Below are 12,841 nucleotides of genomic sequence, written 5' to 3'. Positions count from 1 at the left end.
TATTGTATTGTTTCCATTGAGGATAAAAAGATGGGGTTTATATCATATTGCTTGAGTTTATCCCTCTACATCATGTCATCTTGCTTAATGCGTTACTCCGTTCTTTATGAACTTAATACTCTAGATGCATGCTGGATAGCGGTCAATGTGTGGAGTAATAGTAGTAGATGTAGAATCATTTTGGTCTACTTGACATGGACGTGATGCCTATGTTCATGATCATTTCCTTAGATGTCATCATAATTATGCGCTTTTCTATCAATTCCTCGGTAGTAATTTGTTCACCCACTGTAATACATGCTATCTCGGGAGAATCCACTAGTGAAACCTATGGCCCCCGGTCTGTTTTCCATTATATTGCATCTCTTTTCCATATTATTGAATCTTGTTTACTATTTTGCAATCTTTACTTTCCAATCTATACAACAAAAATACCAAACATATTTACTTTATTATCTCTATCAGATCTCACTTTCAAGAGTGACAGTGAAGGGATTGTGTCGGTGTCAAAACCGGCGGATCTCGGGTAGGGGGTCCCGAACTGTGCGTCTAGGCGGATGGTAACAGGAGACAAGGGACATGATGTTTTTACCCAGGTTCGGGACCTCTCGATGGAGGTAAAACCCTACTCCTGCTTGATTAATATTGATGATATGGGTAGTACAAGAGTAGATCTACCACGAGATCAGAGAGGCTAAACCCTAGAAGCTAGCCTATGGTATGATTGTTGTTCATCCTATGGACTAAAACCTTCTGGTTTATATAGGCACCGAAGAGGGTTAGGGTTACACAGAGTTGGTTACAATGGTAGGAGATCTACATATCCGTATCGCCAAACTTGCCTTCCACGCCAAGGAATGTCCCATCCGGACACGGGACGAAGTCTTCAATCTTGTATCTTCATAGTCCAGGAGTCCGGCCAAAGGCTATAGTCCGGCCATCCGGACACCCCCTAATCCAGAACTCCCTCAGTAGCCCCTGAACCAGGCTTCAATGACGACGAGTCCGGCGTGCATATTGTCTTCGGCATTGCAAGGCGGGTTCCTCCTCCGAGTACTTCATAGAAGATTTTGAACAAAAGGATAGTGTCCGACTCTGCAAAATAAGTTCCACATACCATCGTAGAGAGAATAATATTTACACAAATTCAATCTGCTGACGTATTTCGTGGCGTGACATCACACCACGACCAAGCCTTTATTCGAATCGTTTTTACAGCCCACCTTAGCGCGTTTAGCGAGGCGGTTTCCTTGGCACGTCCTGTCAAAGCAGAGATCGTGTCCCCTTATTCCGGGATTCTCATCAATACGGGCGTGGGTAACCCAACCGTGCCCGTTGGCACGTCTCCTCTATCGAAGGTGAGTCCCGAACGGTCACGGGGAAGGCTCTTGGTATTCAACCTCTTTATAAAGAGACCAAGGCTCCACTCCTTTCTTTCAATCTCAATCGAATCCGCCCCTCGCCTCGAGTTCCAACACCCAAAGCTCCAGATACAGGCGCTTCGGACCTTTGATGATGTCCGGCTCCGACCTCCAAGGCCGGTGGATGCCTTCCTCCATTACGGAAGAAGACGTGCTAAAGCTAAGAGATGCCAGGTATCTAACCGGCGAAATTTTGCATAGGCTGCCTACCCAAAGGCAGGTTATTCCCACTCCCAAGCCTGGCGAAAGCGTAGTGTTCTCGTCTCACTTTCTACGGGGGCTAGGCTTCCCGACGGACCCCTTCATGAGGGGGCTCATGTTTTACTATGTGTTGGAATTTCACGACTTGGATCCGGAGTCCATCCTCCACATCTCATCGTTCATTGTCGTGTGCGAAGCCTTCCTCCGCATTACCCCTCACTTCGGGTTGTGGCTCAAGACCTTCAAAGTGGAGCCGAAGATGATCAAGGGGCAGCAGGCAGAGTGCAGAGGGGCTGTTATAAGCAAGTATGCTGACGCTCCATGGCCCAAGGGCTCTTTTCAAGAGCAGCTCAGCCTATCGCAACAAGAGTGGTTTTATATCACAGCTTCCAGGGGCACCAAATGGGTGGCGCCACCTGCCTTTCGCTCGGGTCCTCCATCGCGGATGGCGTCATGGGTCAATAAAGGACTTGACTGGGGGCCGTCCAAGGACGTGCCCTTGCTGTAGGGCCGCATTCAAGATCTCCTAGAGAGAGAGATCGCTCTGGTCGTAGTAGCACAGGTCATGCTGATTCGTCGCATCCTGCCCTGCAGACGTCGCCCCCTCCGCCTGTGGGAATTTAACCTGGGGGGACCACGAGCTCTCCAACATGTTATGGGCGCAACGCCCGTGGAGATTTACAAGCTTTTCTTTGGATCACAAGCGATGTGTCCGGACTTGACCGAGGACGCAGGTCTGAGCTGCAATCGCCCGGATACTCAAGTAAGTAGCCCTGTACCCGGACACGCTATACCATATTTATCATGAATTTGCTCTCAAAAGAGCTATCCCTTGAACAGGAGTGGATAGCGAAAGCAAAGTTAATCAGGTGTCCGGCCCCCCTCCCTGAGACCACGCCGGATCACGTGTTGACCAGGATGCTGGACGTTGCGCCTTTAAAAGAAGGTGAAGGGGGGAACGAGGAAGCTACTGCCTCAGCGAAGGAGGTTGTCAGGAAAGGAGGGATCGAGAATCCCTCCATCCAAGGGAAGAAGAGGACCGCCTCTGAAGACCGGGAGACCATGTTCTCAGAGCGGGGGAAGAAATCTTCGTCAGAGGGTCCTGCGCCGAGGAATGCCTTGGCCGCATTGTGCCCCCAAGGGTATCAGCCCTCCATCGAGCCGTAAGTAAAAAGGGCAGTTATTTTTTAAAATAAATGATATCCCTGCCCTATTTCTGATGAAGATAACCGAAATTTTACCTTGTAGTTCGGATCTCAGCCCTTCTCAGTAGAGCTCATCCTGGGGGATCTTCGTCCGGAGATGATTGCGAGCGAAACGCCTCCCCCTGCCGTACCGTCTTGCGATGTGGGCGACCCCGAGGTGTCGTAGTGGAGGGTTTCTCCGAGTTTGGCGGGGCTGGAAGGCAGTCGTATGTCCCCTCAAAGCCCTCCATGTCCGGCCTTCGAAAAAGGCCATCGGACGAGTCCGACACCACCTAGTGTGCGGTCGGAGGAGCTGAAGGATCTGCTCAGGCGAGCGTCTATCTCAGAAGATCATCGTGCGTTGATGGGTACGGTGATTGAAAGGATTTCATCCACTGAGAGCGGATTGCATGAAGCCGTCAGAAGTTTACTCACAGGTTTTGAGGTATGCAAAATGATGTACCTTCTGATAGTTCCGCATATAAAATGCGCCCTGTGTAGATAGTAGCCCCTGAGGCTCGGTGTGTTGTCAAAAAATGGCAGCGCACCGAGGATCATAATCCCAGGTATAATATGTCACCCTTCCTATGTAGGTGGCGAAGGGTCCGGTGGCTGGCCGAACTGATGAATTTGCCAAACTAAAGCGGCAACTTGACGTGGCGGATGCCGACATCGCGCTTGTCAACAGGCGACTTGACGAGTCACAAGGTATGCAATTTCTCCGCGGACACCTAGTAAGGGAGCTTGATGCTCGTGCCTTACAAAAAGTATGCTTGATAAAGATGGTGCCACTGCCATGGATAACCTGCAGGCGGAGCTCGCCCGAACCAAGTAGCAGGCCAGAAAGAGTGATGCAGCTGCCTTAAAGGCAGCCGAAGAGCTAAAAGCCGAACAGGCTGCTCACTACCAAAGCAAGAAGGAAATGGCTGAGATGGCCGTGGAGTTGAAGAATGCTGCCGACCACTGCAAGCTTCTTGAAAAAGAAGATCGAGCGGTACAAGAGGACCTGAAGAAGGCCACTACCGAAGCCAAGGATGCTCGCTCTGCGATGAGAGCTATGAAGGAGGAGCTGCGTCAGGCCGGAGATATCGTGGCTGGAAAGCCCTTTCTGCTGCGGAGGAAATTCATGGATCCTAAATATGCTCAGCTGTACCGGCTGTGGAGTGCGGAGGATGCTTATCTGGACTTGGCGGCAAGTGCCGCAAACCCGGCCGAACACTTCCGAGATCAAGAGGATCACGAAATGGAAAAGGTTTTTTGGTCGCAGTTCCATAATCCAGAGCGCCCACTTCCATTAACCGATCGCTTGGCCGCATGGGCGGAGCTGAATAGGTTATCCGGACTTGCCATGAAGGATGTCGTGAGTCTTTTGTGGCCAAAGAGGCCCGAGCCGAAGAGTTATTTTGGCTTGGTGCGGTGCCGCATATCAATGCAATGAGAAGGTCGGCATGCATAGAGGGTGCACGGATGGCTCTTTCCCGTGTCAAGACATACTGGGTGGAGATGAAGGCCACCGATGTTGCATCCCAAGATTTGGACGGAAGCCGAGTACCTCTCGAGCACTATTTTCAGGAAGTTCTGCAGGGCCCTTGTTTAGTAGAGACGCAGTGCTCGAAGGATATTAAATAACATGTATTATTGTGAAACAATGTTTCGATGAAATATAAAAGCTTTTTATACTTGTTCCTTCAAGAATTGAAATACCTCCTGTGCGACCGTTGATGTATATGTGTATATAACCTAAAAGATGGCAGTCTTCGGCTTCAGCCCCCATGCATATAATGCGGGGGTGTTTGCAAAAGGCGCATTTCCACACTTGATCCAACGTCTTGGTCCTATAATGGAGGTGGTAGCGCAGCAAACTAGGTAACCGGACTATAATGCTTTATCACTTTCACTTAGCCATAGGAGTTTGACAGTGGGGCTACTATATAGCCCCTAGGGGCACCCCGCTCACCCGAATTCGGGGCGCGTATGTGCCTGACCGGGAAATGGCCCTTCGTCAATGCGGAGGAATCCTATAGATTTCGGCGGGTCATCGAGTGGTTGACCAGTCTGACGCTATATCATGACAGTCAGTTTTCGGCTTTCTCTACTGAGGTGCTCGCCTGGACGAACAGGGGCCCAATCGCATTAGTTCTCCTTGTGCCGCGTTAGCCGATAGAGCGGAACGTAAGGAAGCAAAACACAGGAGCCGGGCAAACCCAACATTTGACCAAAGACATGATTCGAAGCTGATGCATATAAGACCTAACTCGAGACGCCGAACACTCCCTAAGGTATTCGGTCTTTATGAAAACGGGCTGAACAACGCCCTTGGTAATAAGCCCCTGGTGTCCAGGTACGCGCAAAATTCTGACGTGGCCCATGCCAAAACACTAGCCTCCTCCTTGGTTATAGAAAGAAACTAGGGGATGTGTATCAACAAGAGACAGTAAAAAAGGTTTACGCAGGGTCTTAATCTGAAAAGAATCCTTGCAACGGGACTGCACGTCTGCGCCTGTGTCTCCGTTGTGCCGTATCCTGGACGGGTGTAGCACGGTGTTCATCTGTAAAAGAGATGAACTTAGTTGAAAAAGATCGTGCGAAAATGTACGTGATATTAAATAAACAAAGTACGATTCAAAAAATGAATAAAATTGAGCTTTATTGCCTCTTGTTGTATATGCGCGGAGCCCCTTGTGTGGGGGTATGCCGCTGGTAAGCCCTTGTATGTTTACGCCGGACTCATCTAACTGTGTCTAGGGTCTGAACGACCTGTTTAGGTGCTTGGATTAGTGAAGCCGGTTTAGTGTGTGGCTTGTCAAGGCAGTCACACAATCTTCCGCGCTCGAGGAACACTCGATATTTCCCTTTAAGGAGATGATGCCTCGCGGACCGGGAATTTTAAGTGTAAGGGATGCATAATGCGGTATTGCATTAAAGCGGGTGAAAGCTTCGCGTCCCAGGAGTGCTTGGTAGCTACTTGTAAATGGGACGAGGTGGAAGTTTAACTTTTGACGGCGGCAGTTGTCGAGTGAGCCGAACACAACTTCTAGCAGTAGAGAGCCCGTACAATGGGCATATGGGCCTGGCATTACCCCTTGAAAGGAAGTGTTGCTATGGCGAACTTTGGTTGGGTTTATCCCCATTTTGTGGATTTTGTCCTGATATAGCAGGTTTAGACCACTGCCGCCGTCCATTAGGACTTGTGTAAATCGGAGTCCGTCAATTATCGGATTTAATATCAAGGAAGTCCATCCTCCATTCCGGATACTTCTAGAGTAATCCTGATGGTCGAAGGTGATTGGTTTTAACAACCAGTGGCGGGACTCCTCTGGGATAGGCCGTATGACGCGTACCTCTATGGGCGCCGCTCTATTTTTTCCTTTTGTCACGCAAAGTGAGTTTACTGTTTTGACTTCTTGTGGGAAATTCTTTTGTTTTCCGGTGCTCTGCTTGTGGGGTTCGTCATCGTCCTCGCTTGGTGTGTCTAGCCCCTTGTGTTCGGCGTTGAGTTTGCCGGACTGCTTGAAGACCCAACAATCTCTGTGGGTATGATTTGCGGGCTTCCCGGCGGTACTGTGGAGTTGGCATACCTTGTCCAAGATTTTCTTTAAGTTAGATAGCTCGTCCCTGTTATCCTTAGGGGGCAGTTTTTTATGATTCTGCCGTGACCTTTTGAATCCAGCGTTGACTGCCGCGCTCTTTGGGCTGTTTCCCTTGGTCCGGCGCTGGTCCTTGCTGCGTCGTGGTTTCCCATTTCCATCCCTGACTTCGGATGTACTTGGGTCGCTAATACTGCATCTTGCCAGCCAGCTATCCTCTCCCGCGCAAAAGCGGGTCATGAGGCTTGTTAATGCGGCCATTGTTCTTGGCTTTTCTTGGCCGAGGTGTCTGGCGAGCCATTCGTCTCGGACGTTGTGTGTGAAAGCTGCTAAGGCTTCGGCGTCCGGACAGTCGACTATTTGGTTCTTTTTAGTAAGGAATCTGTTCTAGAATTTTCGGGCTGACTCTCCGGGTTGTTTGGTTATGTGACTTAAATCGTCTGCATCCGGAGGTCGGACATAGGTCCCTTGAAAATTTTCCCGAAAAGCATCCTCGAGCTCTTCCCAACTTCGAATGGTGTTTTCGAGGAGGCTTTTGAGCCAATGCCGGGCTGGCTCTTTGAGCTTGAGGGGTATGTATTTTATGGCATGGAGGTCATCTCCTCTAGCCATGTGTATGTGGAGGATGTAATCCTCGATCCAGACTCCAGGGTCTGTTGTTCCGTCGTATGCCTCTATGTTTACGAGCTTGAATCCCGCTGGAAATTCATAATCCAGAACCTCGTTGGTGAAACATAGGGGGTGTGCGGCACCCCTATATTTAGGTGTACCGTAGTATTCGGATACTTGATGTGTTGCATTGCTTACTAGAGCTTGCTTTCTTGGCCCGTAGATAGATCTAACTGGGCTATCTTTTTGATGTGAATCTGTGTGCGGATCACGGGCCGGCTTGTGTGCGGTGCCCTTTTCGGCTCTATGTTTGCCATGGGGTCGTCTATTCGACTGAGTGGTCTCCTTGTTTTTTGATTGCGGGGGCTCTATGGCCTCCTCATCAAATTCGGGCATTAGTTTTCGATTCGGGTAGCTCTTTGTTCGGCGACTATTGCCGTATTTGTCTGTGGTATTGAGTACTTTGCTCCATCTGATTCTGAGCGCATCTTCCGATGTTTTGAGCTTCTGCTTCTGCTTTTTCAGGCTACACGCGGTGGCGACGAGCCTTTTGTGGAGGTTCATGTTTGTCTCCTACATCGTCGTCCATACCGTCGATGTCTTCAGAGTCGAAGTCGAGCGCGTCGTTTAAACTTTTGACAGTGGCTACGAAGTGGGTGGTGGGTGGGTTTCGAATTTCTTCGTCGTCCGCATCCCAACCTTCCTGACCATAGTCGGGCCAGGGCTCTCCTGATAGAGAGAGGGACTTTAGTGAATTCAGGATGTTGCCAAAGGGCGAGTGCCGAAAGATGTCCGCGGCGGTGAACTCCATGATCGGCGCCCAATCGGATTCGATTGGCAGGGGCACGGAAGGTTCGGAGTCAGGAGAGGAGTCTGGTGCCCTGGAGTCACGAGCTTCGCAAAGGACAGGGTTGGTGTTTGGCTCAATCGCCATAGAGATAGCAGCCCCCGAGGCGGTGTCCAGCCACTTGACCTTGATCGGCACAGTCGGCTCCGAGCTAAGGGTCGGAGTGGACACTTGTGCGGCCTCCAGGGAACTGTCCGGCGGCAGAGCTAGATCATGCCCATCGTGACAGTGCGGCGCGCTTGGCTGTGGCTCGAACCCGTCGAAGATCAAGTCTCCGCGGACGTCAGCCATATAGTTCAAACTTCCAAATCTGACCTGATGGCCAGGGGCGTAGCTTTCAATCTGCTCCAGACGTCCAAGCGAATTGGCCCGCAATGCAAAGCCGCCGAATATGAAGATCTGTTCGGGGAGAAAAGTCTCACCCTGGACCACATCGTTGTTGACGATTAGAGGAGCCATCGGGCCTAAAGATGACGACACAGTGGAACTCTCAATGAAAGCACCAATGTCGGTGTCAAAACCGGCGGATCTCGGGTAGGGGTCCCGAACTGTGCGTCTAGGCGGATGGTAACAGGAGACAAGGGACATGATGTTTTTACGCAGGTTCGGGCCCTCTCGATGGAGGTAAAACCCTACTCCTGCTTGATTAATATTGATGATATGGGTAGTACAAGAGTAGATCTACCACGAGATCAGAGAGGCTAAACCCTAGAAGCTAGCCTATGGTATGATTATTGTTCGTCCTACGGACTAAAACCCTCCAGTTTATATAGGCACCGAATAGGGTTAGGGTTACACAGAGTCGGTTACAATGGTAGGAGATCTACATATCCTATCGCCAAGCTTGCCTACCATGCCAAGGAAAGTCCCATCCGGACATGGGACGAAGTCTTCAATCTTGTATCTTCATAGTCCAGGAGTCTGGCCAAAGGCTATAGTCCGGCCATCCGGACACCCCCTAATCCAGGACTCCCTCAGATTGGCAACCCCTTTGTCAGTGTACTAGAATAGGGGTTCCCTAGTACCCCGAACTTGTGCACGGGCAGTTGCAGCACCCCACGGCAAGGCTTGCCGGGCGAACGCCAAGATCCTCCAAGGTTCCCTTGGAGCCATCCAAGAACAAAGTATTTAAGCTAAGGAGACAAGGCCCCGGCAAGAGGAGCTTGCCGGGAAGGCCAACCAAGGCGCTCCAAGGAACTTGCCGCGACGCGCCACGCGCTCCGGCAAGGCAACAGCCCAGGCGGCCACTCTATGCCCACGCTCCAGCGCATCCACCAACGTGTCGCTCTGGGGGCCTCTCCGGGCGCGCGTGGCGGGAGGCTGTGCAGCCAGCGGTGCGCAGTGGCATGCGAAGCTGACAAGATCGCCATCATGGAGAACAGTGGCGCCCCTAATGGTCCTTTTATGCACTGTTTGGGCGACTCAGATGGGCATTTAATGCCCCTGTCCCCTGCCATCAGGGTTAGGTAGGGTGCACTGTACAAGTAACTGTATCAACTACCTCGCTTTTTATGTTTGTACCCTCCTCTGCGTTGCCACCTGTCGGTGACCCCTTTAGCGTATAAAAGGAGGCCCATGCGCAACGTAGAGGGGGTTCGGACAGGAAAAAAGGCTCGACTCACTTCGAAGCCAGAAGACCCTTAGCTCTCACGAGCAAGAACACCAGATAATACAATCAGACAAGCAGCAGTAGGAGTGTTATCTCTCCGGAGAGCTCCGAAGCTGGGTAAACTGCTCGTGTGCCTCGCCTCGATCTGCTCTTCGTGCGATCTCCGCCCCCCGCCGAACCGAAAGGGGCCCGGTCCGCCGGCGCCATAGTTGTTCGTGGATTAGCTTCCCCAACATCTTTGGCGCGCCAGGTAGGGGGCGTCGAGATTGTGTGAACCTGACCCGGCGTTCACACGAGCCTGATCTTCATTCCCTACATCAACATGCCACCGAAGAAGAAGACTTCGGCGACAGCCGCTCCGTCCGTGTCGCTTCCGCCACCGTTGGAGCAAACGGGTGGTGGAATGGACGCCAGCGGAAGAATGGACGTCGACGAGGAAGCTCATGATGCCGCCAGGTCCAAGAACAAGGCTGCACAAACCTCAGCGACTGTACATGTTCCACGCCACTCTCAGGAGGCGCAAGATCAACAGTGTCATGGCACTAGCAGTGCCATATGCATGATAGGCCAAGACCAAGCTGGTGGATCTCGGGGCGGTCAAGACCAGCATGCACACCAGCGTGCTGGCACGAGCGGGGCACGGTCGCCTGGACGGGATACTGCTCCTTCTAACATAGTTAGAAGTTCGAGCACGTCCCGCTCCTCGCGTCGTCCTCCACTGCCACCCACCACTCCAGCAGAAGCTTTGGCGCGAGCTCAACTTCTCCTAGATTACCCTCCGACGTCGGACAAGATCGACGAATGGAGGGCCACGATTCAGAGTCTCATCGGCTACGCCAACGGCGACACTCCACGGCAGCCGAGCGCGTCGCCGCCGCGACATGGCTGCCAGGCGCGAGCCGGTGGCGACGAAACGGGCGGAGGTGAAACTACCATGCAATCGCCGCCCCGAAGACCAAGATCGCCGACTCGCCAGATCCACCTCGACAACGACTCCACTGCATCGTCGGATCCACGAGCTCATCGCGATCAATGCCAAGTCATTAATGATCGGCAACAAGAAGACGCTCGAACTCGCATCGAGCGCCGAAGAGAAGCGCGACGTCAATCCGACAAGCGCGCTGGGCCCTCTGATGACATGCATGCGCCAGGGGAACCGGGCGATCTGCCGTATGCGGTAGGTTGCCCTGCGTTCACTCGTGAGCTGCGGCAAGTCCAGTGGCCCAGCACGAAAAACTTCAAGCCAGATGTACCGGAGAAGTACGACGGCAAGACGCATCCGTCAGAGTTCCTCAGCATATACACCATCGCGGTACAGGCTGCCGGGGGACGGGATGACAAGATCCTTGCCAACTACTTCCCGCTGGTGCTCAAGCCCAACATCAGATCCTGGCTCATGCACTTGCCGGACAACTCAATATCCTCTTGGGCTGATCTGTGCCATCAGTCTGTCAGCGCCTTCACAGGCGGACACAAGCCTCATGGCCAGGAGAGTGATCTTCATCTGCTCGCCCAGAAGGAAGGAGAGCCCCTGCGCAAGTACATTTAGAGATTCAGCAGTGTGTAGCAAAACATCCTAGACGTCCACCCTACCGCGGTGATCAGCGCATTCCATCAGAACGTGCGAAACCGCAGGATGCGGGAGGAAATGGCGATGTGCAAGATCAGGGACGTCAGTGAGTTATATGCACTGGCCGACAAGTGTGCACGTGCTAAGGAAGGGAGGAGACTCCCCGGAGAGAATGTAGGAGCGGGAGGATCTGGTAGTGAGGATGCTACCCCGCCAAGGAAAAACTAGCGGCGGAACAACAGAAGGAGGAAAGGCAAAGAGGTGCTAGTTGTTGAGCAGTCCGGCAACGGTGGTGGCGGCAAGGACGCCAAAGCTGGTAACTCCGGCAAGGAGGTTGCCGCGGAGGTGGCGGTCGCCGACAAGCAGGACGGCACCAACAAGCAATATTGCAAGATCCACCGCACCAAGGGCCATGATCTCTAGAACTGTAAGAAAGTCGAACAGCTTGTTGAGCAACAGAAAGCTGAATACGAGCGGCATGACAAGGAGAAGGCCCATGAAGGTGCTGGGGGATCCGGCAAGAAACGTCCCGGCCGAGGAGGACGCCGCGGCAAGGCCAAGCAGCAGCAAGGAGACAGACCTACCCGCGGCCGCGACAAAGATGAAGATGATAACGACGATGAAGACATGGATGACGAGGAGACTGATGAGCAGGAGTTCCCGAAAGCCACAGAGGTCATGTGTGTTGACGGTGGTGCTTCTCTGCATACCTCGCACCATCAGCTCAAGTAGTAGGTGCGGGAAGTTAATGCGGCAGAACCACCCGTCGAGTCACGCAAGCCTCTGAAGTGGTCCGACACACCTATCATCTTTGATATTGAGGACCACCCGGATCGCATAACTGCGGCCGGGTGCTTGCCGATGTTGGTTTCACCAACAATCCGCAACCTCAAGGTCACTAAGATGCTGGTTGACGGCGGGGCCGGCTTGAACCTGATCTCCTCCGCGGTGCTCCAGAAACTCCAGATCCCTGACAGCGAGCTCGAAGAGACCGGCACATTTCAAGGAATCAACCCGGGAAGGAGCAAGCCAAAGGGAAAGATCACGTTGCCGGTAACATTTGGCAGCAAACTGAACTTCAGGACTGAGAGGGTCACATTCGATGTAGCCGACTTTCCATTACCTTACAATGGAATCCTTGGCCGTCCGGCACTCGCCAAGTTCATGGCAGCCTCTCACTATGCGTACAACGTACTGAAAATGCCAGGCCCAATAAGTGTCATCTCTGTCCCTGGCGACAAGAAGGATGCTCTTGTCTGTGCCGACAAGATCTACCGGGAAGCAGCAGCCGCAGCAGAACGCAAGACACTTGCCGCTGAAGCTCCCGGGGGGGAGAAGAAGACCAAGTCCGGCAAGAGCTCTGATGCCCACTCCGGCAAGCGCACCTCTTCGGAGTGCTGCGCTACCATCGAGGACGCACCATCGAGCTCCACCGGCAAGTGTAAGAAGGCAATGGCAGCTCCACCTGAGACCAAGAAGGTGTTCGCCAAGGAGGATGGCGCTGGTGGTACCTTCACCATCAGCGCCACTCTTGACCCCAAATAGGAAAGCGCGCTCGTTGCTTTCCTACGGGCGAATGTCGACGTGTTTGCGTGGCAACCGTCTGATATCCCTGGTGTTCCTAGGAAAGTAATTGAGCACCACCTTGCGGTCTGCCCTCATGCGCAGCCCGTCAAGCAGAGAGTCAGGAAGCAGGCAGTAGAGCGCCAAGAATTCATCGCAGAAGAAATCAAGAAGTTGGAAGCAGCAGGCCTTGTCAGAGGAGTGCTCCATCCCACGTGGTTGGCCAATCCTGTTGCTGTGCGCAAGGCTA

The sequence above is a fragment of the Triticum aestivum genome, chromosome 3B, assembly GCF_018294505.1.
Source record: "Triticum aestivum cultivar Chinese Spring chromosome 3B, IWGSC CS RefSeq v2.1, whole genome shotgun sequence".
Classification (NCBI taxonomy): Eukaryota; Viridiplantae; Streptophyta; class Magnoliopsida; order Poales; family Poaceae; genus Triticum; species Triticum aestivum.
This window is presented reverse-complemented; position numbering follows the sequence as displayed.